The 24,748-nt window shown below is 45.1% G+C and overlaps 2 long non-coding RNA genes across 4 annotated transcripts in view; both read left to right on the forward strand.

The window, feature by feature from the left end:
- The window catches only part of LOC309353833, a 109,306-nt gene that overhangs the window by 39,936 nt on the left and 44,622 nt on the right, over positions 1–24,748 (forward strand). The window contains exon 1 of one of the 3 annotated variants that reach the window (XR_014162043.1): positions 7,020–7,158. The exons of the other annotated variants lie outside the window; for them this stretch is intronic. This is a non-coding gene — a long non-coding RNA (uncharacterized lncRNA). Of the gene's footprint in view, positions 1–7,019; positions 7,159–24,748 lie in introns of those variants that run through there. 3 annotated transcript variants of the gene reach the window in all.
- On the forward strand, positions 3,303–6,649 carry LOC309353899. The gene is made up of 2 exons (XR_014162129.1): positions 3,303–3,377; positions 6,526–6,649. It is a non-coding gene; the product is annotated as an uncharacterized lncRNA (long non-coding RNA).

Consider the following 24,748-nt stretch of genomic DNA (forward strand, 5'->3'; position numbering starts at 1 on the left):
ATTCATCCTCTCATCCCTCAACTGACAGATCAGTTGTAAATGTAGATTCAAAGTGGGGCTCAGGTCCTTGTGTTTGGGGCGGGCGTTCATTTTGGAGTTTGGGCGGCTTGCGATGTGTGTGAGAAGGTTGTAAGGAGGAGGCTGGTATGACACGTTTTCTGAATTTTCAAATTGGGCCAGGGAGGGGGAGCTATTTTGAGATATAGATAGATAAAGGTAAAGGGACCCCTGACCATTAGGTCCAGTTGTGACCGACTCTGGGATTGCGGCGCTCATCTCGCTTTATTGGCCAAGAGAGCTGGCATACAGCTTCCGGGTCATGTGGCCAGCATGACTAAGCCGCTTCTGGCGAACCAGAGCAGCGCACGGAAACGCCGTTTACCTTCCCACCGGAGCGGTACCTATTTATCTACTTGCACTTTGACGTGCTTTTGAACTGCTAGGTTGGCTGGAGAAGGGACCGAGCAATGGGAGCTCACCCCATCATTGTGGAGATTCGAACTGCCGACCTTCTGATCAGCAAGTCCTAGGCTCTGTGGTTTAACCCACAGCACCACCCGCATCCCATAGATAGATATCATTAATTTAGCCCAGTTCTAGATTGAATGGGTTATTTGCCCATTGCTAGCATGGAGGCATTTGAAGAATTTGCCTGTTTACTTGGTGTTCTCAAGAGATATGCTGGGATAGCTCAGCTGGTAGAGCATAAGACTCTTAATCTCAGGGTTTGAACCCCACGTTGGGCAAAAGATTCCTGAATTGCAGGGCTTTGGATTGGATGGTCATCGTGGTCCCTTCCAATTCTACTATTCTATTGGCCTCTTGGCCCTTGCTCACTTAAGAATATGGCCCTGAAAAAGGGGGTGAGTACTCTCAACTTGGTCTAAGGAGCAACTGTGAACTTGTAGAAGCAAATAATAAATGGCTCAACTAATGTGTAACACTGCTAAGATCGAGCCAAGAGCTTGATATTCAATGTAATGTACATATAATCCCAAACACTGGCCTCAACTTGCATTGCTTTTCTAACAAAGAAAGAGGCATGCACAATAATTGTGCTGAAAAAATGGTGCCTGCTTGGGCCAGAATATTTAGCAAGGAGGAGGAAAGTGGCATTTGGTACAATAGTAAAGGTAAAGGGACCCCTGACCATTAGGTCCAGTCGTGGCCAACTCTGGGGTTGTGGCGCTCAGCTCGCTTTATTGGCTGAGGGAGCCGGTGTACAGTTTCTGGGTCATGTGGCCAGCATGACTAAGCCGCTTCTGGTGAACCAGAGCAGTGCATAGAAACGCTGTTTACCTTCCCGCCAGAGCGGTACCTACTTATCTACTTGCACTTTGACGTGCTTTCGAACTGCTAGGTGGGCAGGAGCTGGGACTAAGCAACGTGGCAGGATTCAAACCGCTGAGCTTCTGATCAGCAAGTCCTAGGCTCTGTGCCACCCGAAAAAAAAGTACCATTTGGATTTGTGCCACGTGTGCTAGGAATTTGTGGAAAGGCAAATCTGTGGTGAATCCTAAATGCAAGCTTGTGCATTTAAAAATCACTAGGCAGCTTTCCTGTGATCCTGTGGCTTAAAATAGCGCTGACTGCTTGAAGGATTGCTGCTGGGCTCTATAAAAGAGACAAATAATCACAATGGAATTGATTTGTGAACTACGGTCTGGTATAGTGGCTAAATGCTCTAAGAGTAAGAGATAAAAGAGAGGAAGAAAGGGGGCTTTTATGGGGACATCTGCTTTTTGCATATTTAAGATTCAAAGCACAAATACAGGCATGCCATTGAAATGAGTACTGTACATACTAATTCAGCTTACAGTCCTGTTGTAAAAAGTGAATCACTTCAAGTTCAGATATAGTGTAGCTCTATGTATCAGAGTGTACCAGTGTGGTGTAGTGGTTAAGAGCGGTAGACTCGTAATCTGGTGAACCGGGTTCACTTCCCCGCTCCTCCACCTGCAGCTGCTGGGTGACCTTGGGCCAGTCACACTTCTTTGAAGTCTCTCAGCCCCACTCACCTCACAGAGTGTTTGTTGTGGGGGAGGAAGGGAAAGGAGAATGTTAGCCGCTTTGAGACTCCTTCGGGTAGTGATAAAGTAGGATATCAAATCCAAACTCTTCTTCTCTATGCACCAGGTGGGGCAAACAACAGACACAGGATGGAGTATTGGTGGCCCTCCATAAGTTGCTGGACTACAGCTCCTATCATTCATTACTGCTGGCCATGGTGGCTGAGGCTGATGGGAGATGGAGTGGCATGAGTTCCCCACCTGGAGGCTCACCTGTTCCCTTATCCCTCTATTTCCCCCAGAGGAAAGTAGGCTTTTCCAAATCCTCAAGTCTTTGTTTTGTAATAGAGAGATATCAAAAGTCAACACATGTTCAGTGCTGTTTCTTGCACATCCATTCCTAATTCTCCCTTTCAAATGGCTATTGATTGTGCACCCCCAGGGACACGGGTAGCACTGTGGTCTAAACCACAGTATGGAGACTGATATGTAAATCTGGGGACTGTCCCTGGGAAACAGGGATGTCCGGTAACCTTAAACCAGAGGTACTACTGTAATAAACCAGCATTGGATAGGGTTGCCAAAAAGTGTAAAACCAGAACATCTCAGAAGTTGTTGAGCTTGCCTAAGATCCAGGACAAAGTGCCACCTTTCAGAAATCCCCCCGGACATGAAATCCCGGTAATGTGCAGGAAAATCCAGACGTATGGCAGCCCTATTGTTTACAGGCTTAGGGACATAGGAAGCTAGCCTTTCAGTGCTTCTCAAACTTGGTCTCCAGCTGTTGTTGGACTACAACTCCCATCATCCCTCACTAGCAAGACCAGTGGTCAGGGATGATGGGAGTTGTAGTCCAACAGCAGCTGGAGACCCAAGTTTGAGAAATGCTGCAATGGAATTGGACCATTAGTCTACCCAGCCCAGTATTCTTAACACTTCCTGCGTCGGGGACATAAATCCAGATTAGGTTGTTGGTTGTATACCTTCAAATGCTGCGGAAGGTTCTTTTCAACCTTCTCCTCTCACCTTCAGCTTAGAGGTGGCAAACGATCCTTTCATATATTTAGCGCAGATTTCTTTCTCCGTTATCTGACCGGTGCAGCGAGGAAATGGCATGCCTCTTGTTACGGTAGTGGCTACGAGCTGTCATAAAATGGCACGCTAATTATTCTGACGCCTGTACTGGAGCACCTCTGCAAATGAGTTCCACCTTACGGGCCCTTCCAGCATTGCCTTGACCTATCACCACCGCTTTCAAATTAACTATCCGTATTCCTCATTTTCGGTTCCCAGATTCCCCGCACGCATTACATCACCCCGAGTCCAGTTACAGTCGGATGCCAGAACTGCAGCTGGGAAACACCAAAGGTGGGGATTGCAGAATAAGCCAACACCTCAACGTTAGGCTTTGACCAGATTTTAAGATAACATACACCGCTGCAAACAGGGCAATGGCTCCCTGTTTATTTCCCTCTTGCAGACGGTGCTTTGAACACCCAGAGGCCGGCAGCCTCATCAGCGCCAAGTGGCCAGTGATTTATTAAAAGCTGAGCTGCAGTATAATTGTGCTCACCATGTGGCTAATAAGCAGCCGCTTGGAAAGAAAGCTGGAGGGGGGGCGGATGGACCAGGGACTTTTCTTGGGATAGTTTCAATGCAGCCATCGGCATGTGCCAAAGCAGGCACACACACACACACACGCTTAATGGATTGAAGTGTGCCTTGAATGTTAAACAGACAGGAACCTGGCACCTTCTGAGTTGGTATAATTTCATGAGGCAGAAGAAGAATATATTAATGCTAAAATAGCTATGTGTGAGTGAGTGAGAAAGGAGAGAGAGAGAGCAAGTACTTTTAATATTATAATTTGGAAGGCATTTGAGTGCACCATTTGCAAATCTGACAGAGACCAGAAATGGAGTGGCTTTTCCATTCTTGTCACTGAGCTCAACAGTCAGAGCCAGATCATCATAGTAATAATTAATTAATTAATTATACCCCACCCATCTTGGCTGGTTTTCCCCAGCCACCCTGAGCGGCTTCCAACGGAATATTAAAAACGCGATAAAACATCAAACATTAAAAACTTCCCTAAGCAGGGCTGCCTTCAGATGCCTTCTAAAAGTCAGATAGTTGTTTATTTCCTTGACATCTGACGGGAGGGTGTTCCACAGGGCGGGCGCCACTACCGAGAAGGCCCTCTGCCTGGTTCCCTGTAACCTCACATCTCGCAGTGAGGGAACCACCAGAAGGCCCACAGAGCTGGACCTCAGTGTCTGGGTTGAACGATGGGGGTGGAGACGCTCCTTCAGGTATCCTGGGCCGAGGCTGTTTAGGGCTTTAAAGATCAGCACTGACACTTTGACTTGTGCTTGGAAACGTCCTGGGAGCCAATGTAGGTTTTTTGGGACTGGTGTTATATGGTCTCGGCAGCCGCTCCCAGTCACCAGTCTAGCTTCCACATTCTGGATTAGTTGTAGTACAGTGGTGCCCCGCAAGACGAACGCCTCGCAAGACGGAAAACCTGCTAGACGAAAGGGTTTTCAGTTTTGGAGGCGCTTCGCAAAATGAATTTCCCTATGGGCTTCCTTTGCAAGACGAAAGCCCATAGGGAAATCTCCGGGACAGCGGGGAAGTGCAGCGCGTCTTCCCCACTGTCCTCGGACCTCCTCCGAAGGCTGGCGGTGGGGCGGAGAGACCTCCTTCCACCGCCAGCCTTCGGAAGGCTGCTCCGAAGGCTGGCGGTGGAGCGGAGAGACCTTCTCCCCGCGCCAGCCTTTGGATGGCTGTCCTGAAGACTTGCGGTGGGAGGAGGGTTTTCCTTCCCACCGCCAACATTCAGAATGCTGTTCTGAATGTTGGCGGTGGGGAGGAAAAACCCTCCTCCCACCGCAAGCCCCGGGAACAGAAGAGAAGCGCTGCGCGCCTTCACCTCTGTTCCCGTACCTGTCCTGAAGGCTTGCAGTGGGGAGAAAAGCCCTTCTCCGCACCGCCAGCCTGGCAAGCAGTCTCCATAGGAACGCATTAATTGATTTTCAATGCATTCCTATGGGAAACCGTGCTTCGCAAGACGAAAAACTCGCAAGAAGTAAAAACTTGCGGAACGAATTAATTTCATCTTGCGAGGCACCACTGTAGTTCTAGTAACTGCTGAGGTCTCCTCAATGATAGGTAAAAGGTAAAGGTACCCCTGCCCGTACGGGCCAGTCTTGCCAGACTCTGGGGTTGTGCGCCCATCTCACTTAAGAGGCCAGGGGCCAGCGCTGTCCGGAGACACTTCCGGGTCACGTGGCCAGCGTGACATCACTGCTCTGGCGAGCCAGAGCTGCACACGGAAACGCCGTTTACCTTCCCGCTGGTAAGCGGTCCCTATTTATCTACTTGCACCCGGAGGTGCTTTCGAACTGCTAGGTTGGCAGGTGCTGGGACCGAGCAGCGGGAGCGCACCCTGCCGCAGGGATTCGAACCGCCGACCTTTCGATCGGCAAGTCCTAGGCGCTGAGGCTTTAACCCACAGTCCTCACAAAACTAGATGACCCATCCACTTGAGTTCCACATCCACTCTTTGGTTTCAATGCCTGTTGCCTTGGAAACCAGGGTCATGTGCATAACTTAGTGACTGATGCTCTGTAACAAAAATTAGTTTAAAATGCTGAACTAAGCTGTAAGGTGGGGGCTTTGGTTTTGTGTGTGTGTGTGTTAAAAAATCCACAATTTTCATATGGGATTCCAGTACATAATTTTTTTTTCTTTTATTGATATAATACAACAATCTCTAATTATTTCTGTTGCTCACAATTCAAATCCTGCTCGCTAATTGATCGTATTGTAACAGTTCTTTAAACAGTCTAAAAAAGCCTTTCATTCTTCCATAAAACAGTAGTAGTTATTAAGTTCTCTTATTTTAGCTGTTAGCTTTGCTGATTCAACATCGTACATCACCTTCCTTATCCTTTCTTTTTTGGTGAATAGAGAATCCTGGCTGCTGTAGTTCCATACATAAACAACTTAACCATCTTTTTTGGAACTTCTGACCCTATAATCCCTAGAAGAAAAGCTGTGTGTGTGTGTAATCACTTTAAGCATTTTTTATCTCATCATATATCATTTCCCAAAATTCCCTTGCTTTCTTACAGTTACACCACATAAAAAAGGACCACTTGTTTGTTTGCACTTCCAGCAGTTATTAGGAACCTTCTTGTACATTTTGGATAATTTATCAGGTGTTCAATAGCACCTACGCAGGGGTGGAATCCTTTGTTTTCCCTCTTGTACAATTTTTCCTGCAAAGGAATATTTGCATGATGAAGCTGCTTCAGTGAAAATATTCCCAAACCACCTGGATCATCAGAGACACAATTGTGCTGCCTCCTTGACTTGAAATACCTGAGATTTACTGAGCTGTCATCTTGGATGAGTCATCTTGGATCAATCATCTTGGGACGTTTTCAGGAAACCACTTCAGAACAAAGAGCACCATGTAGAGATTATCTTTCGTTTAATCTTTGTTTTGCAGGCGTTTGCTTGGCCCAGAGCTCATTCTTCTGGCAGAATCTGAAACCCAGGAAAGCACATGACGGAACAACAGGAAGGAACACCATTTGAACATATTCAGCAAAAGCAAACCCCCCCATCGCCAATTCTCCATCTATTTATTATGCTCCTTTCTAATCAGCACAGAGAGGAAACATGCAGAATATCCTGTGATCACCTATGCATTATATGCTAAACAATCTGCAAGAGGCATTTTCCCACAAATCTGGAAGGATATTTCAGCACAAGTGCACGTAGGGAATATATTAATCTTAGACTGCTGCATTGCAGTGCTGTAAAGAAACATGGGAAGAAATGAAAAGAGCCAGGAGGTCACTATAAGGATGTAGGGCAGCGATTCATAGCAGAGCTGCACTGCTTTCCAGTTATTCCCCTCTGTTGCAGAGTGGGGTGTGCTCCACAGCCTGACCTGGCTCACCTAATAATAATAATAATAATAATAATAATAATAATAATAATATTTGTATCCCGCCCATCTGGCTGGGTTTCCCCAGCCACTCTGGGTGGCTTCCACAGAGACCAAAAATGCACTAAAATGTCACACATGAAAAACTTCCCTGAACAGGGCTGCCTTAAGATGTCTTCTGAATGTCAGGTAGTTGTTTATCTCTTTGACATCTGAAGGGAGGGCGTTCCACAGGGCGGGCGCCACTACCAAGAAGGCCCTCTGTCTGGTTCCCTGTAACCTCACTTCTCGCAGGGAGGGAACCACCAGAAGGCTCTCGGCGCTGGATCTCAGTGTCCGGGCTGAACGATGGGTGTGGAGACGCTCCTTTAGGTATACAGGGCCGAGGCCGTTTAGGGCTTTAAAGGTCAACACCGACACTTTGAATTGTGCTCGGAAACGTACTGGGAGCCAATGCAGATCTCTCAACTACCCACAGGTAGTTGAAGTTAGATTCAGCTGCCAATCCATTTGGCTGCTTTACAATGGAGACCCCTGGCGGCAGGCAGAGTGGGATGGCTCACCCCCCCCCTAAAAATCCTGGGCCTAGGACTCTGGACACTGCACCCCCTGGGTCCCCCACACCATGCCCGCGCCCTCACTCTCGACAGAGAAAAGGCTGTGTTTCTCTGTGAAGCACTTCAGAGAGGCCAGATGGGTTCCTTCCGTCCAGATTCAGTGGGTCCGAGGAACCGCAGCCAAGGTTAAAAATATGAAAAAGATCTGATCACCCCTATTTAAATTTCTGAGGGAAGCGAGCAAACTTTGCCACTCTTAGGTCAGATACTTCCTGAGCAAGCGCAATTAAATCATCTGAATATTTGGCTGGCTTGGTGCTATTATTCCTCTCGTGTCCCAGCTGCTGGGGAGCAGTCTCAGGGCAAGGCCTTTGCCTCTGTGTCCTGCTTGTGGGCTTTTCCAGGGACATCAGCTTAATCACTGTGGGAAACAGGATGCCAGACGCGGATGGTCATTTGGTCCGATCAAGCAGGCTCTTATTATATTTCAAAGGCTGCAGTGCTGAAATCGCTCCCAATAGTCTTGGAGAGACACAAATAGGGCTGCTTCGTGGGTCTTGTTTACTCCCTGGGATGAACATGAGGCTCTTAATCTCAGGGTTGCAGGTTTGAACCCCACATGCATAGAATCATAGAATTGTAGGGCTGGAAGGAACCCCAACGGTTGTCTACTTCAGCCCCCCGTGATGCAGCAATCTCAGCTAAAGCATCCATGACAGATGGCCATCCAGCCTCTGCTTCAAACCCTCCAAGGAAGGAGAGTCCACAACCTCCTGAGGGAGACCACTCCACTGTTGAACAGCTCTTACCATCAGAAAGTGTTTCCTCATGTTTAGCTGGAATCTCCTTTCTTGCAACTTGAAGCCATTGGTCCGAGTCCTATCCTCCAGAGCAGGAGGAAACAAGCTTGTTCTCTCTTCCATGTGACAGCCCTTGAGATATTTGAAGATGGCTACCATATCTCCTCTCAGTCTCCTCTTCACCAACGTACCTAATTCCCTCAACCATTCCACATAAGGTTTTCCAGACCCTTGATCATCTTGGTCACACTTTCCAGAGCCTTGATCATCTTGTTGTTCCAGCTTGTCAATATCCTTCTTAAATGGTGGTACCCAGAACTGAACATTGTATTCCAGGTAGAGTCTGGCCAAGGCAGAATAGAGCAGGACTATCACTTCCCTTGATCAAGACACTATACTTCTATTGATGCAGCCTAGAATAATATTATCTTCTTTTTTGCTGTAGGACATGTACAAATATCTACATATCCAGCCTCTTGCACAAGGCTTTGTAAAAATGTTTGCAGAAAAGTACTTTCCATGTAACAGCCCTTGAGATATTTGAAGATGGCTATCATATCTCTCCTCAGTCTCCTCTTTCCCAAGCTAAACCTACTCAGCTTGGGCAAAAGATTCCTGCATTGCTAGCGGCTGGACTAGATTGCCCATGGGGTCCATTCCAACTATGACTGTAGATGAGAACTGGGTTGTAGGGGTGTGCATACATGCATGTGTGCTTTGCTGCACACCCATATGCAACTTTAAGCAAGTTCATTTAAATGGTTGTGGACTGCTAACTTTTAGTATTTGCAACGTGGGCTTATTTGAAGCCCGTTCATTTAGCAAGAGACGCAAATCTTGGAATGCTTGACTGACTCTCGTTTGACATCAAACTCATCTGTGATAGCGGTACTTGCATTATGCTAACGACATGCCACAACAAATATGCCAATCAGCCACAGCTCCCAAGCTCATTATCCACATTCATTGTGGCTCGCAGATCGCAGCTGTTGCCCAACCTTGCCCTAAATGACACGTTCCCAACCAAATCCATCGTTGGTGGTTAGTGCTTTCTGCAGCCATTCAAATGTGATAGCCCTTCCCAATCACAGAGGACGACTGACAAAAGGCATTTGGCGACAAGTGGCAGCTTTTCTGTTCTGAATGTGCAGATTTCCAGTTTTTTTGCAGAACCGAAGCTTCACTTTGGAGACTTGAGATTGCATTTTTTAAAAGTTAGACAGAAGGGGCACTTCTGCAATTCCCAACGGGCCCTTTGCCAGCTCCTCAAATCTGTTAGTCCCAGGAGAAGCTTTGGAATGGAAGCTCATCCAAAACAACAACAATGATGGAGGAAAGTTGTGTAGGAATCTTGCGCATCATTTCTAACCATAAATAACGTTTCATTTCATTTTAGCAGCATGACAAAGCAAGGAGGTAATGAGCCATTATGGAAACCCCATCTGTTGCTCATCAAGGGATAGGCTTTCTGCTAGTAGATTTATTTAGTGGGGAGGGGGAAAGCAATACTGGCCCTCTTATTGTTAATGAGACATGTGCATCTCATGGCCCAAGCTGAAAATATATCCTCCTATATCGCTTCACTGTCAGTCTACATGCAGTACCATGTGCTTTCACCATAAGGCAAACAAAGACAGAGGAATGCAGAAAATTCAGGCTGAAATGAGTGGGGGGGGGAGAGTTAAAAGTGAAAGAAATTGGCTCAGGGCCAATCGGCATGTTCCAATAGCCACAGGGCTGCATCCTCATGTCATGTTCATTCTCCCTGGCTTAATTAGCACTGTTTGAAACAAGATGCGAACCAAAATACAGCTATCCTTTGAAAGCCGCACTTCTCTGAATTTTGCAACGCAGTTCCTGGCCAAGATGATGTGCCCCCAAGTGCACGTATCAGTTTGCATAAAATGCATATATTGGTGAAAATGACACGCAAGCATGAATTACAGTAAGGGGAAATTGCCGTAGGGAGATTGTGCATATTCGTCGAGACTGCGTTAAAATGTGCTAGGAAATATTCGATCTGAAATGCTGGTGGCTTTTCCCGAGGGTTTTAATTTTATTTACAAAATTCCCAAATAGCTGTACATATGCTGAATTTATGATTTGAAAAATGAGAAATGTAGAAAACGGACAAATTTGCCAATCCCCACTTGGCTCTCAAAGAATTACAGACACTGGAAAGAAAGATGGATATGTACATCCCGTACCATGACTAACAGCTTTAACAGATCTATGCTGTTGGGCGAAAAAATTCCTTTATCTATCCAAGCAGGTCCATTTACAATGCCAACAGGTACATAGTAAGATTATCACTTGACAAGCTTGGCTTTGTGGGCAATTAATCCATTCATTTACTAAGAAAATTCTACTGGCAGTCATTAATCTTTGTTATTTCACATGTTCAGATTCATCTTTTGAGTATGCAGTGTTGGGGAAAGCTGCATCTGTTAAAATGTTTGCCTGTCGTGCAGCCTGCTGATGGATCAAAGCCACTCTCAGGAAGATGGCATTCCTGCTGACAAATGGGACCTGCAATGAAATGTCATACTGTGCAATGCTTCTTTCCAGCCTGCCAGTCACATCCTTTTTCCGGATACTCCATTTCAACCTCTCTGCCATGTTGGGACTCCCATATACAGTGGTACCTCGGGTTAACTACTTAGGTGATGGCCTGGGAATCAGATTCAGAGGCTGAACCTGAGGAATCCCAGCCTGCACAGGAGTCCCTGCCTCCAGGACCGGCTGAGCCGGGGCTTGAACCTGAAGATGTTTAGTGCTTTCATTTTATGGATCACTAGTCTCATTAGATAGTAAAATTCATGTTAAATTGCTGTTTTAGGGGATGTTTTTAAAAGTCTGGAACAGAGTAATCCGTTTTGCATTACTTTCTATGGGAAAGCGTGTCTTGGTTTTGGAACGCTTTAGGTTTGGAACAGACTTCTGGAATGGGTTAAGTTTGAGAACCAATGTACCACTGTATGTATATATATATAAATAATAATGATGATGATTAATATAATATAAAACCCCAATGTTCCTACACAAAACCTGTCTATTTCCCTTGCTACTTGATTCACCAGCTCCAAAACAGCTTTTATTTGGGAGGACACGAGCTCATCAATTTCCTTCTGCCTCTCTCTGATGGAGTTCAATGGTTGCCTCCTCAGAGGCTTGCTGTGGGAACAGAGTTTTGATCTTTGCGAGCCTTGAAAGCAACGTGATCAAATGGATGATTGAGGGGATTTGACAGATGTGCAGCTGTATATTGTGGCTCATCTGCCCCCTGACTTCGTTGCTCATCTGTTTCCCTTGTCTCTGAACACACAGAGAAAACAGGCGAAGGAGATGAAAGTTGCATTTCAAGGTGTTGCCATTTACTATCCATGCATGAAGTGGTGTAGCAGCAGAAACCAGAGCATAAACACAAAACGGAATCACAGTTTCCCCATTGGGAAGATTTCCCCTCCCTATTGAACCATGCACTTTGAAATTGAGAATCCAGCTTGCAGCATCTTCAAACGGCTCTGCCCTTCCCTGGTCCTGTGGCCTGTCTAGGCAAGATCACTGCAAAAATCCTGCTGTGCTGTCTGGGGCTAATGGCCTGGTTGTACTCCAAAAAATTTGGAGGGCCCCAGAGTCGGAAAGGCTCCTCTCTTCCCAGTGCCACCCTGGGAGCAGAAGAGTTCTCCTTTCAGGAGAGTTCTTTCTTTTCAAGAAAGAAAAAGGGTACAGTGGTACCTCGGGTTACAGACGCTTCAGGTTACAGACTCCACTAACCCAGAAATAGTACCTCGGGTTAAGAACTTTGCTTCAAGATGAGAACAGAAATCTTGCTCCGGTGGGGCGGTGGCAGCAGGAGGCCCCATTAGCTAAAGTGGTACCTCAGTTTAAGAACAGTTTCAGGTTGAGAATGGACCTCCAGAACAAATTAAGTTCTTAACCTGAGGTACTACTGTCCTTAAATATGCAGTCTCCAGTATTACCGGCCTCAGACTTGGATTGTGGCAGTCTAGATCCCCACTATTGTTGAAGGCATCCTACCCATTTTTTACTGTGATTTTACACTTGCCCTTCATCCCATACCCCACAAGTGTTCCAGAAAAAGAAATGTTTCTTTCCTGTGAGAGCACGGCGGCCATTTTGGGCACTGTGATCTCGTACAAATTTGCACTGAGACCCGGCCCTGAAAAAGTGCTTTTCTCTAGGTTGTGATTTCATGCTTTGCCACCAAGACATGGATTTTCATGCGACGTGAGGGCGCAGCCCCGAAAGCAGCACATATTTTGGGCCCTGTGATCTCACGTGGGTCACATGACTCTCATGGGAGCGTGAACTGGAAGACGTGCATCCCAGTTGGGAACTTAACCATGTTGGAGTCAAGTCAACCAGTGTGTTCTCTGCTTTATCCTCAGAAAAGTATGCTTTGTGACTCAGTGGGGGGGACACATTGAACTCGGGCCTTTCTGGTCAAAGTCTAGGTCGGGTTCTCCTTCATGGAGAGCACGTGTTGCGGTGGGGGCAACCAAGACGTCCCTCTGTTGCTGGGTGGGTTAGGATAGATGGCCATGTTTCTGATTGGGCACATCTCAGTCGTTGGGAAGAATTTGGTGTAGCAATTTTATGATTGACTGTTGAGGAGCTATTTATTCCCTGTGCGCAGCATTGTGCTTCCTCTTTTCGCTGCACACATTAGATCACCTGCCCACCCTCCCTATATTTAGGGCTGTTCGCATTGACCTTGCTATGTCTGTCATGAGGTCGTCTGCTTTCGGGGCAGGAGCCTGGTAGGAACTTTGATTGGCTGGTGCCATTTGGTTTTTGCCTACTGCGTAGCAAATCATCACAACTTGTAAGGTTGTGGTTAAAGGTAAAGGGACCCCTGACCATTAGGTCCAGTCGTGACCGACTCTGGGGTTGCAGCGCTCATCTCGCTTTATTGGCCGAGGGAGCTGGCGTTTATCCCCAGACAGCTTCCGGGTCATGTGGCCAGCATAACTAAGCCACTTCTGGTGAACCAGAGCAGTGCACGGAAACGCCGTTTACCTTACCTTCCAGAGCGGTACCTATTTATCTACTTGCACCGTGATGTGATTTCAAACTGCTAGGTTGGCAGAAGCTGGGACCGAGCAACGGGAGCTCACTCCATCACGGGGATTCAAACTGCTGACCTTCTGATCGGCACGTCCTAGGCTCTGTGGTTTAACCCACAGTGGTTAGGCATTGGTTAATTTTGGTTAGTGGAGGGGGTATGGTTGGCTGTGCCAGCCCCTCCAATGCTGCTGCTGCAAGGATATTCCATTAAAGGAATCCAGGGGCTCGCCATGCTCTTGTCCAAACCCCTGTCAAGGGGCTAGGGCTACGCAAGAGCCCCTGGGAGTATTTGGGGAGAGGTGAGAGCCTGGCGCCCAGTTCCATTTTCTCCCCAAAATGTTTTCCCTTACTGACTTTCGCAGGCTTGCAGATGTCAGTTCTGTTCCTACCTTTAGGCTGGAACAGATACTCACGAACCAATGCCTAAGCAACCACTCACATGCTGTAATCAACAAAGCTGTGACCAAAAATTATGCCAAAAACCTTTAAACAAAATTCTGCGTGAATTGTCTCTTTATTTGAGGGTGGCTATGGGGAGACCTCGACACGCAAATGGCTGCATCACTTTGGTTCTCTATCGAGCCAACAGATCCCACATTTTCCCATTCTGTTTTGGGTGGTTGCTTAACTTTTCCCAGGCTGAGAGATTTTAATAAGCAGCTATTGGCACATAACTAGGCAGCGGACCATAGACCAATTACCTTGTCCCCTCAGGAAGCACACCAGGTTCCCTCTTTATCTGACACCCTGTTGTGCCTTGGTGCTTTTAAGTGGCATCTCTAAATTAATTAAAATCAAGGAAGCATTGAGCTACTCTGGAGAGAAACATCTTCAATGACCTCGTCTGGATCCTATTGATATCACACAGTCTGATGAAATGGCATACTAGATTGCATTTCAATGGGAATTTATTGTGGAGGAATTTCTGTGAGCTCCATGATCTGGGTCTTTTGTCAGGTTTCTCATTTCGTTTCCCCCCTGATGTAATGTAGGAGACTGTGAGAAAGTGGGTTGGTGGTGGCTACCGCACACAAGACAAGATGACTACTGGGCCTAATTAAATGGTCTTTAATTAATTATTAATTAAAAAATGTAACACTTCATATAATTAAAACCTGTAAACAATTTACATAAAAAATGACTTTCTCCCCTAAAATACTTTCCCCCCTGAAAGCGAGTGTAAAAAGAAGATAAAAACAAAAATACAATTATTTATCACAAATAAAGCTGAGTGGTTTAATGGAATATCTCACATGACACTTGACGGTTAAAGCTGAAAATGCTTCTGAAAAAACTCCCTTTTCATTTCTTTGACTTTGGGGATTGCATCTTCCTCCAAATGAAATGCAGTTGAGCCCAAAGGATGGTTGAAAATAAATAAATAAATAAATAAATAGTAAATTGTCCCTATTAGTATACAGATAATACACCAAACATTTGTTTGAGAGAAGAGAGCAAAACAACTTGGATATTTTGGTTGTCGTCTGTCGCCTTGCATCATGTTATGTTTAGGATTCTGTTCATTTACGGTACTCTGCCCGTTGACCAGTGGTTATGGGTTGTTGTGGATGGTGTGAATGGGTTTGTTGTGGATGGTTTGAATTTTAATATCCAGGAAGTGAAACAAATTTGTTATAAATTCGTCCACATGGCTGTCAAAGAAAAGAAAACAACTCGATGAAAATGTCAGCTTTGCCAATCCTTGGAGGTGGATTATTATCTCACAAGCATGAGTATACCCAGAATGAGGGAAGCATTTTTGTAGGAATGTTTCTTGACTTTGGCTCAACGCTTTCCGCTTCCCCTGTATATGTGCAAGTACCTACCTGACTTAAATAACTACCAAACTTTTAGAAGACATCTAAAGGCAGCCCTGTTTAGGGAAGCTTTTAATGTTTAATAGGTTATTGTATTTTAGTGTTTTGTTGGAAGCCACCCAGAGTGGCTGGGGGGACCCAGCCAGATGGGCAAGATATAAATAAATAATAATTATTATTATTATTATTATTATTATTATTATTATTATTATTATTATTATTATTATGAAGATGGCCAGGCAGCATTTTGAAGGTCCAGCAATGACCTGACCTGAACTGAGCGGCTGGGAGATGCTATTTTAATACCGCACAATGCCACTAATGTCGTGCTGCTGTGGTGCAGCAAAATTTTAAAAAGGCAGCTCATTACAACATTCAGCATTGTGCATATCAGTGTTTTTTTCAGCACAGCAAACAATTGTTCTTTGTTGCTTTATCTTACAGAAATTAGATCTAAACCATCCAAGTTTGAAACAGCTTCAGTGGATAGAAACAAATGACACTCAAGATCAGCTGTACGCTCGCTTAATTATGACGAATTCCATCACATCCTTTCAATGGGCTGGATCCAGACTAGGCTGGTTGCACATCGTCCCCAGTGAAATTCATAATGACCAACTTGTCTCATTGATTTCATTGGGGCCAAAGTGCAACCAGCTTAATCTGGGGCCAGCCCAGTATTGGGGGCACATAATGCACATTACATATCTTCCCTCTTTCAAAACATCTATAAACTTTGCCTATATTGTCGTACATCTTGCCAACAGGGTGCCTGTGACACTTACTGAAATGCTGTTAGAGTACGGAGTACATGTGAGTCGTGTTAGCATTAGCAGAAATGGGTTCAAGAAGGCCAATTGATTCAGATTACCATGGGCAGCACACGATGAGCTTTTACTTGTGCAACAAATTCATCAAGTAGGTTTACGGGACTTTATTCCTGGGTCAGAACTAGTAGAGCAATACAGTCATACCTCATGTTTCATCCACTTCAGGTTGTGTGTTTTCGTCTTGCGTCCCGCAGCAACCCGGAAGTACTGGAATGGGTTACTTCCGGGTTTCGCCACTTGCGCCTGCGCAGAAGCGCCAAATTATGCTACGTGCCTGTTGAGTTGTGGGTGTTTCACATTACAGACGGGCCTCTGGAACGGATCCTGTCCGTAACACGAGGTACCACTGTGCCAAAGAGGGTAAATGGACTGAGAGCATGTGATAAATGGCGCTCTAATTAAGTCAGCTGACCCCAGTGCCTGGGTCAGGCTGGCCTGCCATTGGTCAAAGTCTATTTTGACGTTTGGTCTGAGGGAGCGTGCTGTCTTCTCAACCATATCTTGGATGACAGAAATTCACGCTTTTGCCGAAAGGAAATAGGTTTTGTGCTTCCGCCCAAATATGTGAAGTCAAAACAAAAATAATCACAGGATTAAATGGATTGTAATGGCTGAGTACTTTTAAGGGCTAATATTCTTTGGCACTCCTCCTTTGCCATTTTTCCATCTGGAGATAATTGTGTGATATCATGCAGAAAGCCAAGACATAAATCAGCCTGGCTACTGAGCAACACGGAGAACTTCAGTCGAAGCTCATGAATGTGAAAAAGTAGTGCTCCATTTGCAACCATATGCCAGCCAAGACAACAAGAAGAAAAAGGAAAGGAAATGGAACAGTGGTTGATGGGCAACTTCCTAGTTGTTTCATGAGCAGCAATAATTATGGCGAAATTACTTTTGGGGAAAAAAGTAAACTCCTTTGGTTATTTCTTGAAGCTATTAAGTTCTCCTGTTCAACCCACATCTCCAAGTGTTGTTTTGAAGGTGCAGCGCTTACCCATACAGTCGTACCTGGGATCCTGAACGCCTTGATACCCGGACGTTTTGGCTCCCAAACACCGAAAACCCGGAAGAGAGTGTTCCGGTTTGTGAATGTTCTTTGGAATTTGAACATCCTATGGGGCTTCTGCGGCTTCTGATTGGCTGCAGGAGCTTCCAGAACGGACTTCCAGAACGGATTCCGTTCGACTTCCAAAGTACGACTGTATTTGGATACTAAAGGTCATTGGAGACTTACTAACTTTCAGATTTCTGTGCCCTGAAGCAACAGTTGTTGATAGTCTATGGTGTGTCTCCTTGAGAGCTGATGGCCAGAGGCAATCACGTAGCCAGTTATGACTTACCCCTACGTGTAGGATAAGAATAAAACAGTTTGAGACAGCACTGCAGTCCTCTATGCTCTTACCTGGCATAAGTCCCATTGAACTCAACAGGGGTTTGGGCTCTGTGAACTTCTCAGGGTGGTAACAGTTTCACTAGAGATCTGATGTGGGAAAGGTGGGTTTTGGCTGTCAAGGGCGATCAAGCCATGCTTGTATATAAATTCATGGAAAATTAAGCTATTAATGGCATCCAGCTATGTACTTACCTCCAATGGTAGTTTGCCTCTGAAAACCACTAGCACATGGGGAGAGTGCTGTTGTGCCCAGGTCTTGCTTGTGGGCTTCCCATCTGGTTAACTACAATGAGAACAGGAAACTACAATAGATGGGCATTGGTTCTGGTCCAGCAGATGTCTTCTTATGTTCAGCCACTTAGCATGCAGCACAGGTGAATAAGAGCATCATAACAATTGTAGAGCTGCTGTTCGGAACACGGAAAGGGGCCTAAGCGGAAACTTCATCTTCTCTTGCTTTCTTGTAAATCTTGAGTTCTTCCCTGGACTCATTCTATCCCGCCTCTCAACACACCACCAGCCCTCTCCAGTTTCCTTATATAGCCATGTGACTCACATTATAAGAGTTTCAAAAGCAGGATAAATAGTTAGGGGTAGATAGGAATTTGCAAGTGGCTGAGCAGCTTCCTTGGGCTTGTCTCTTTAGAACTGACTCGAGGACTTCACCGCATCCAAGATGAGCAGCTTAATTTTCCATCTCCGACATGCCTAAAAGTCATCATTTCATCATCATGTATATCTGAAGGAGCGTCTCCACCCCCATCGTTCTACCTGGACACTGAGGTCCCGCACTGAGGGCCTTCTGGCGGTTCCCTCACTGCGAGAAGCCAAGTTACAGGGAACCAGGCAGAGGGCCTTCTCGGTAGTGGCACCTGCCCTGTGGAACGCCCTCTCACCAGATGTCAAAGAGAACAACAAGTACCAAACTTTTAGAAGACCTCTGAAGGCAGCCCTGTTTAGGGAACCTTTTAATGTTTTATGTATTTTAATATTTTGTTGGAAGCCGCCCAGAGTGGCTGGGGAAGCCCAGCCAGATGGGCGGGGTATAAATAATAAATTATTATTATTATTATTATTAGTTATTTGTATTTGTATGCCGCCTTTCCATAGTTAGAAAATGCTCAAGGCGGCTTACAACATGACAAGATTTACATAATTACCAACATAACAAAAGTCATAATAATTAAAGCACATCAAAATGTACACAACCAAATTGATAACAATTTCCTCATAAATCATATAATCTAAAACTAAAAAATACAACATTGATATCAATAAAAATTTAAAATGACATAGATAAAAAAATAAAAACAAATTTTAAAAGGAGCCATCTCTGCTGAGCAGCAGCAGCACTCCCTTCAGGCCCCAACTTAAAATCTATCATTATTCTAGATTTGTTAGCCATTTGTTATCTGACGGTCTCCAAGCAACCTGTCATCATTTGCACTTGTTAGTCACTTCTTACTTGAAGGTCTCTAAGCAACTCACAACACATTAAAAACATAAATATAAATACATTATACCATCAAAACAAAAGAAAACAAACCCTGCAACAGCCGCAGGAAGCTCTGGCAGCAGGCTAGTAGCAAAACAACACCAGTCTATTAAAAGCCTAGAGAAAGAGGTAAGTCCTTACCTGGAGCCAAAAGGTAATGTCGCCAGGCAGACCTTACTAGGACCTACCTCAATGGTGAAGTCAAACACCTATTTAACCCTGTGGCTACTCAAGTCTTATGAATTCCCTTGCTTATAGCTTATCTGGTTAACTTCCTTTGTAGAGTGGACATAGCTATAACCTATAAAGGTAAAGGTAAAGGGACCCCTGACCATTAGGTCCAGTCGTGACCGACTCTAGCGCTCATCTCGCTTTATTGGCCGAGGGAGCTGGCGTACAGCTTCCGGGTCATGTGGCCAGCATGACTTAGCTGCTTCTGGCGAACCAGAGCAGCGTACGGAAACGCCGTTTACCTTCCAGCCGGAGCGGTACCTATTTATCTACTTGCACTTTGACGTGCTTTTGAACTGCTAGGTTGGCAGGAGCAGGGACCGAGCAACGGGAGCTCACCCCATCACGGGGATTCGAACCGCCGACCTTCTGATTAGCAAGTCCTAGGCTCTGTGGTTTAACCCACAGCGCCACCCGCGTCCCATAGCTATAACCTAGACAAGCTTTAAATGCAGCTGAGTTGATAGTTAAAAGATGCAATATGGAAATAAATGAAACATGGAAAAGAGGAGATTGAGAGGCGATAGATGGCTATCTTTAAAATATCTAAAGGGTTGTCACATGGAAGATGGAGCAAGTTTGTTTTTCTCCTGCTGTGCAAGGTAGAACTCAAACCAATGGAGTCAAGTTATAAGATAGAAGATTCCAAATAAACATCAGGAAGAGCTTTTGGACAGTAAGAGCTGTTCAACAGTGGAACAGACTCCCACAAGAAGTGGTGAGGTCTCCTTCCTTGGAAGTTTTTAAACAGAGGTTGGATGGCCACCTGTCATGGATGCTTTAGATGAGATTCCTGCATCTCAGGGGGGTGGACTAGATGACTCGTGGGGTTTCTTCCAACTCTATGATTCTATGAATTGTTCGTGAATATGATAATGCTCACTTAAGTGTTGGAAAGTCATAATTTAATGTTTCGTTTTTGTTAAAATCAACCAGGGCCCAGCTGATCCTTCCATTAGGCAGAGAGAGACAGAGATGTTGCAGGCCAAGGAATGGTAATGACATATTGGTGGCAGGGATAGGCAAGAATTTTGGTTTAGTTTTTCAATTCTCTAGGCAATATGTAAACCAAAACACAGCTATCCCTTAGAAATTTGTATTTCTTCAAATGTTTGTGATGTAGTTCTCCAGCCCAATGATGGGTACAAAAAGCTATACATTAAGGTGCATAGGTGAAAGTAAAGGGACCCCTGACCAATTAAGTCCAGTCATGGCCGACTCTGGGGTTGTGGCGCTCATCTCGCTTTATCGGCCGAGGGAGCCGGCATACAGCTTCCGGGTCATGTGGCCAGCATGACTAAGCCACTTCTGGCGAACCACAGCAGCGCACGAAAATGCCGTTTACCTTCCCGCCGGAGTGGTACCTATTTATCTACTTGCACTTTGACATGCTTTTGAACTGCTAGGTTGGCAGGAGCTGGGACCGAGCAATGGGAGCTCACCCCATGGCGGGGATTCGAACTGCCAACCTTCTGATCGGCAAGTCCTAGGCTCTGTGGTTTAACCCACAGCACCACTCACGTCTCGTTGCAGGGAAATGCACATATTAACGGGGGAAATTGGGTAAAATTGATGGTAACTGCAGCCAGACATGTTATAGTGAGTAATTGGGAAAATGCAGAAGAGCTAGGGGTGAACCAATGGAGGAAAAAACTGAATAATATTATAATTTTAGAATATATAACTGTGAAGATACACAAAATGAAAGGGTTTAAGGTCAGTGAGAAAGAGGAGGATTGGTTTGAGAAGATACTGAATTATTTGGGTAGGTTTGAACAATTTGAGGCACTTAAAATGTTAAAAGTTAAATAAACCTTGTGGATGGAGGAGTGTTAACATATATAGAATTGTACATATGGTTGAATTGAATATGTTGTTATTGATTATGTATACCCAATGTATCAGCTGCCTGGGGGGGTTCACTGTTTGTGTTTTGGTTGTTGGTAAAAAATAAAAAATAATTTTTAAAAAATGCTACGTAGCTTGCCATCTCATCACCCATGTTGAAATAAAATTCTATTCACATCTGGTTGACATAGAAGTGGGACAGCCTCGTGTAGATGCCTTGAAACACCATTGAAAGCAGTGCCTTTTTGTAATTTAAGGAATCTAAACAAGGGCATTTACCTGGGCAGCCCTGGGGAGCAGCTTGTCCCCCCCCCCACTTAGTAACTTCAAATCTACCTATGCAAAATGGTTTTAGTGCAGGAAAGATAGACAAGGAAACAAAGAAATCTGTACCCGACCGCGCCACCAAAGTAGGAGCTTGCTGCTGGAGGAATGCTTTTTGACCTCTTAAAGAGGGTCACTGTCATTTCCCCCCAGCGCTCAGGGATAAAAAAAAACTGTTCCAGGCATTTGAGTGGTTCAGAAGTGTCGAGCCACAAGAGATGATAAGATTACAGGAAACCCAGGCATTGTATCGTGATTCACAGCGGCCTGCGATGTGGAATTCAAATTCCATCAGGCAAACACACACCCATCAGTATTTCACAGATGAAAATAAAGCCACTCTTGTGTCCTTCTAACAGCCTTATTCACACACCAGGGATCAAAGTTTCTGCCTCCGCCCACTCACTTCTGCATATTTCCGAAGCCACTGCCCCCCCCCCCCAGCGCTGCAAACTCAGACACTTTCAGTAGCATTCCTTATCTTAATAGGCAGTTACATGAAAGATTTTGGGGGAAGAAAAATGGCACACTGTTGAGGGTTTTTTTTAAAAAAAAAAAACAACAACATCTATATGCAGTAGAATCAAGACTCGCTCCGAAGTTAACTTTCAGATAATTCTCATTATTTAATTCCTTTATTATCTGACCCGACGTAGGTGCAAATCTTCAGAGGGTCTTTAAAGGAAGGAGGCGGTGTTTCAGATATTTTGGCTGTTTAGGGCTTTAAACACTCTGGTGAGCAAATTGAATTGGGTCTGGAATGAGTATGCCGCAAGTGCACTTGTTTCAAAACAGGAGTTAATAATAATAATAATAATAATAATAATAATAATAATAATAATAATTTATTTGTACCCCGCCCATCTGGCTGGGTTTCCCCAGCCACTCTGGGCGGCTTCCATAGAAACCAGAAAACACTAAAATATCATACATTAAAAACTTCCCTGGACAGGGTTTGTGTTAAGCGGTTTGTGAATGGAAGCCCAGCCAGGAATCTGGGTGCTGCGTTTTTTGACCAGCTGAAATTTCTGAGTCATCGATAGCGGCAGCCCCACGTACATCATGTTGCAACCATCCATTCTGGAAATTGCCAGAGCATGGAGTGCCATGGCCAAGTCATCTCTGTCCAAAAGAGGCAGGAGTTGGCAATGCAGCTGTAGCTGAAAATAGGCACTCGTCACAAAAGCCACCTGAGCCCACATTGAGTCGGATCCAGGAGTCAGTCCCAAATTGCAGACCTGCTCCTTCCAAGCCCGTCCAGGACAGGTCATTTCCCTATCTCCTGGTCAAGAACTCAGACCACAATGTTGGCATCCATCTGTCTCTCTTTTTTAAAAAAATAATAATAATAAAGTTTTCCATTGTACATTTTCCACAGTTAAATGTCTACCAATAAAACAATACATTCATTGACTTTCTTCCTCCTCCTTCCGTGGTTCTTTTAATTTTCCCATTACAGTGGTACCTCGGGTTAAGTACTTAATTCATTCTGGAGGTCCGTACTTAACCTGAAACTGTTCTTAACGTGAAGCACCACTTTAGCTAATGGGGCCTCCTGCTGCTGCTGCGCCGCCGGAGCACAATTTCTGTTCACATCCTGAAGCAAAGTTCTTAACCTGAAGCACTATTTCTGGGTTAGCGGAGTATGTGACCTGAAGCGTATGTAACCCGAAGCGTATGTAACCCGAGGTACCACTGTATTACTGCATATTCTAGTAAAGGTAAAGGTAAAGGTACCCCTGCCCGTACAGGCCAGTCTTGACAGACTCTGGGGTTGTGCGCCCATCTCACTTAAGAGGCCAGGGGCCAGCACTGTCCGGAGACACTTCCGGGTCACGTGGCCAGCGTGACATCGCTGCTCTGGCGAGCCAGAGCCGCACACGGAAACGCCGTTTACCTTCCCGCTGGTAAGCGGTCCCTATTTATCTACTTGCACCCGGAGGTGCTTTCGAACTGCTAGGTTGGCAGGCGCTGGGACCGAGCAGCGGGAGCGCACCCCGCCGCAGGGATTCGAACCGCCGACCTTTCGATCAGCAAGTCCTAGGTGCTGAGGCTTTAACCCACAGCGCCACCTGCGTCCCCTCAACTGCATATTCTATTTCAGCTATTTATTTCCCCCTCCTTTTTCATATTACCTCAACTTGAATTATACTGTTGAATTTGCCTTAATCCTGCTAGCGTTTTCACTTGTTTACAACTGTTTTCCAGATATTCCAGCAAAAAAAGTATAATCCATTCCTCTTTATAAATTCGATCTTCTTGTTCTCTTATTCTGCTGGTTAGACTTGGTAACTCTACATATTCCATCATTTTAAAATGCCATTCCTCCTCCTGTGGGACCTTTCTCACCCCTCATTTTTGGGCAAAATCTGAGCTGCTGTAGTTGCATACACAAATAAGTTTTTTTTCTGACTCCTGGGAACCTCCGTCTGCACCATTCTTAAAAAGGAAAACCTCTGGTTGGTTGTTGTTGTTGTTTTGGGGGGAGGGGATGTTCTTTTAAACAACTTTTTCATCTCATTGTAAATCATTCCCCAATAATCCTTAACTATTCTGCATGACCACCACATAGGGTAGAACAGGCATAGGCAAGCTCGACCCTCCAGATGTTTTGGGACTACAACTTCCCATCATCCTTGACCACTGGTCCTGATCGCTAGGGATGATGGGAGTTGTAGTCCCAAAACAGCTGGAGGGCCGAGTTTGCCTATGCCTGGGATAGAGCATCCCTTCTACATCTTTACATTTGCAGCATATACCTGATTCAGATTTGCACATTTTCACTAATTTACTCGGAGTTAAGTACCATCGATATATCATTTTCATGTAATTTTCCTTTTCAATGTGTAACATACGGTAAATGTTAAGTCCTCCTTCCATAATTTCTCCCAAAAGTCAAATTCTATATTTTGTCCTAGATCTCTTGCCCAGTGAATCATTGATGATTTTGCCAGCTCATCTTTTGTTTCCCATTCCTATAATAACTTAAACATTTTATACAATTGTCTCCGGGAAGCAATGGAGTGCGCCTTTGGGGGTGAAGTCAAACCACTGCGATGCAGCACTAAAACCCATCTTTTCAGTATCCAGCTTGAATTTAGAATGGGGTTGAAACCTAAAGAATGGCAAATTTCAGAATTCGTACTAACACCGTTTAAAAAGCGCTCCCTACAATCTCTCCAAAAGACAAAATTCGGAGGAAACTTGTTGACGAAGGGCAGATACCAGTTAATAGGACATTTGGAGTATGTGCACACATAATCGTAACCAAGGACTTAGCAGAGTGAACATGGTCTAAATGAGGAATGACCTTGAGATGTTTTTCAACTCAAACTCCCATTAGGGAGTTGGAATGATGATCAGGGATGATGGAAGTTGGAGTTCAGCAAA

Source organism: Podarcis melisellensis (genome assembly GCF_964234715.1).
Source record: "Podarcis melisellensis genome assembly, chromosome: 12".
Taxonomy (NCBI): domain Eukaryota; kingdom Metazoa; phylum Chordata; class Lepidosauria; order Squamata; family Lacertidae; genus Podarcis; species Podarcis melisellensis.